We start from the raw sequence: 3,745 nt of genomic DNA on the forward strand, positions 1-3,745 counted from the left end.
TATTCCAGACAATAATTGAAAATGTGAAAATTACTTTTCAAACTTGTGCATTGTAAATTAGTGTATAGTAACTTGATGGAGAATAAGGTAATAAAACTAATTTTCATATTTGAATTCTCAAAACTTTGTTCTTGGTTTTCAAAAACATTATCAACTATATCCAATTGGTACTAATTGATTTGGTTTTTGTGTTTCAAATTACTTTTAAATAAATCCAACATATTAAGTCTTATTTGTTTAGAGTCTAAAAAATTTTGCATAGAGTAAATTGTGGAGAGCCAAAGTACTCATTAGAGAATGGTTTTGTTTTCTAAATTTGGTTATATTTCTTCATGTTTCCTTTTTACTCTATAAGCACAACCAAAAACTTGTTCTCTCAAAGTTCATATCTTTTTTTTTTTAATTTTAAAATACTGTTTCTAGATGAAAAAAAAAAAAAACATAAAGACAATTTTAGTTCTCGAAAAATTTGAGGGAAAATGTGAGAGAAAGAAAATAAAGAGGAAAAGTGAAAGGAAAGATTATTTTTATATGTTTCTTCAAATTTAAGATTAAATATTCTTTAAATATATGAATTTCTAACTAATTTTAATTACATTTTATTTTCTTTCATATTTTTCATGGTGAAACCAAATTTTAAAGCTGAATCAAATTGAACCATACTCAGTTCAACTAAAACAACATTAAAAAAAACTTCATCCTTCTTTATTTTCCTATATTTTCTCCAAACAGAAGGCAAAGTCAAACATAAATTAAATTCCCCAACCACCCATCAACAAAACAACTAGTTCCACAAAAATCCCAACAACTTCCTAAGAAATTCCCCAAGCACCTATCATAAAAACACCCAATTGAAGAAAAAACCCTAACAAATTCCAAATAAATTTCTCTACAAAAGGTGAGGAAAAAAAACATGAATAAGACTCATTGTGAGAGGATGACACAGGAATAAACCCTAAAAGGTCGGAGTTTGGTAGGAAATCAAGGCCATTAGTGGGAATCCATGGTGTCTCTACAACCTGAGGAAATACAGTTGTTGAAATCAGAGGTGAGAACTAATAAATAGTCCATGTAAACCATTGATTTTCCTATCGTTTTCATTTTGACTCCCTTTCCAATGGTTATGATTTGAAGAGAAAGAGGTTTCGTACTTCCTTCTCGCCAACACGATGTTAATGCTGTAGACAACAAACTTCATGTAAAGATGGAAAAATGGTTAGGCCACTTTCTCCAAGACATGAGGGTTAGGGTTCCACTAAGTAAGCCTGTTTCGTGGGGTTAGGTCTCCACCAGAGAACATATGTTGATTCATTTTGGTTTTCATTTTAATAATTTTTTAATTTTTTAATTTTGTTTTATTATGGTTATAAGTTGGAAATTATGTTTTATTTTGGTTTAACATGTATTATTATGTTTTAAAAGGTTAATTATGTTTCAATAAGTTTCTAAGGTGGTGATTTTATTTTATTAAGGTTATAAGTTATGATTCCCATAGATCTCTCCCTTTTTGATATTTCTCAAGCCTTTTTTTTCTCATCTTTATTTGCTTAAAAAAATTCTTTAATTATCTCTCAGGCTACTAGTTTCTGAGGTTTTTTCCAATTATTTTGTTTCATTTCATTTCAATTGATATGAAAACCCAATCTAGGATAGTTTGGGTGTAGATGATGATCACAAAACCATCACCTTCATAAACCAGAAATCTCACTGCCCCTTGTAGTTGTGTTGGCTTTCACTGTTTAAACCATGGACATTTTTTTTTCTCCTCTTGTTGTAGCTTGTCAATTTTCCCCTAATTTATTCTTGTTTGAGCTTAGAAAAATAAAAAATAAAAATTGAGAATTGAACTATAAAAATTTAAAAAAAGAACAGAAAAAAAATGATAAAAAGAAGAAAGAGGGAAAAAACCTTTCTTGCTTTTATTCTTGAGCTGTTATTGCTAGATATTGCAGAAACATACAATTTCATATTGATGCACATAGATGGATATTGCAAAAGCATATGATTTCAAATTATACCTATTTCATGTTTGAAACAAATTTTTGTAAGTTGGGGTGTTTACTTGGTTGTAAATAAATTCATATGTTTCTTCTGACAGCTCTGTTTACTAATATTTATAATATTACTGAGTATCTCTGTATTTTGTTCTCTTTGGTAAAACTGTTTGTGTTTGACCTTTACTTCTATGTCAATTTTCTTTCTTAAAGGGGAAGGTGAATATCGAAGCTAAGGCTGGGGTGAAATTGGAAATACCCAATGGAGCTGTAGTTGCAAACAAGGTAACGTTGCTGGAAACCAGGTCCTTCATTTTAACCAGAGGTTATCGTTTTATCTGCGCTCACTATATTATTATGATTTTCAGGTGATCAATGGTCCTCAGGACATCTAAGGAAACTGTTTGTCTTAAATTTGTCTTGGAGAGTGTACACATCTAAAAACACTGTAACGGGTCCTATTTTGATCGTGCACATTAAGTATTTGATAGAATAAGAGGACCATTTTGTTTGCAATGACACTCTTATTTGAAATATTGCAAGTTTTAATGGCTACCTTTCTGCTGACGGGGAAATGTTTTGTGAGAATGGTGGAACTCCACCAGTAATTAGATGAAGTCCAGTGAAACAAAACTAAATATGGAATGGTGGTGCCTTTAAATGAGATGTGTGGGTCTTGCTGGACTGAAAGCATTGATTTTGAGAAGGTGCCCGGGTGGGCTGTTAGCCCCGTGTTCCTTCTGACTAGGCCACTGGATATCTTTGGGTCTTTTTTTTGTGGAGCTCAGCCTGCTTGTTCTCGGGAGCTACCTAACAGATTGTGTTTATTTAGCCTTATTAAATGGTCTTGTCTTGACCTAAGTCATCTAACATTTTCATAAAAAAAAACAACTAATAGGTTGTTCGGGTAAACAATGTATTAAAGTTTGACTCACATGACACATTGACCTTACCGAAGACCCAGTAAACCAGCTCAAAGGTGTTAAATTGTGGAGATGGAATAAGGAATCAACGGCAAGGTCATGGGGAACTACCAAACATTGAATGTGACAACCAACAAAAGGAAAGGACTCACAAATGGAAGGTAAAAGGTGTAGATCAAGTTGGTGGCACAGAGGACTAACAATATGTTAAAGTATATTTTTTTGTTAGTGAATTTTTTTATGAAATATCTAAATCTTATATTTGTCATAGTGTTTCTTTACCATGGTTGAAAAAATAACTCCTTCAACTTGCATTATTTTCATCCTTTAAACCCGAGATTTAACACAAGATAAAAGTTAAATCCATAACTAAGATCTTAGCATCAATTTGAATTATGTTCAATGATTTGAGTTTTTAAAATTACATAAGTCATATCATACGTGTCATTAGAGCACATATTCGACTCCAATAAATTTTCAGTTCTATTTTTTTTTTTTTTTTTTTGAGTTCTTATTAAGTGTTTGACAGAATCATTAAATTTATTATTCAAATGTTTTTTTAAATAGTTTTGGTTTTGTTAATTAAAGTCACTAATATGTTGGGCTCTAGAGTTTTGCATATGACTTGATTGTGATGCCCTTAGCCTTCGGGTTTTAGGGTGTTGCAGAATGGATAGGGCCCTATAGACTTATTTATTTAGTTAGGAATGAGTTAGAAAAAGTGACCAACCATATGTAATTTCATTTCTTCCCATAAACAACTTTTCCTAATATATATATATGGACTCCATTACTTTTACATAAATATGATTGTTTTTAATGATTTTT

General features: G+C 31.1%; 1 long non-coding RNA gene across 1 annotated transcript; it reads left to right on the forward strand.

Moving 5' to 3' along the window:
• The first annotated feature begins 1,029 nt into the window (after positions 1 to 1,029).
• LOC132253659 (uncharacterized) lies at positions 1,030 to 2,549 on the forward strand. The gene is made up of 3 exons (XR_009465568.1): positions 1,030 to 1,048; positions 2,208 to 2,279; positions 2,363 to 2,549. It is a non-coding gene; the product is annotated as an uncharacterized LOC132253659 (long non-coding RNA).
• The last annotated feature ends 1,196 nt before the right edge of the window (positions 2,550 to 3,745 follow it).

Source organism: Vitis vinifera, chromosome 4, assembly GCF_030704535.1.
Source record: "Vitis vinifera cultivar Pinot Noir 40024 chromosome 4, ASM3070453v1".
NCBI lineage: Eukaryota > Viridiplantae > Streptophyta > Magnoliopsida > Vitales > Vitaceae > Vitis > Vitis vinifera.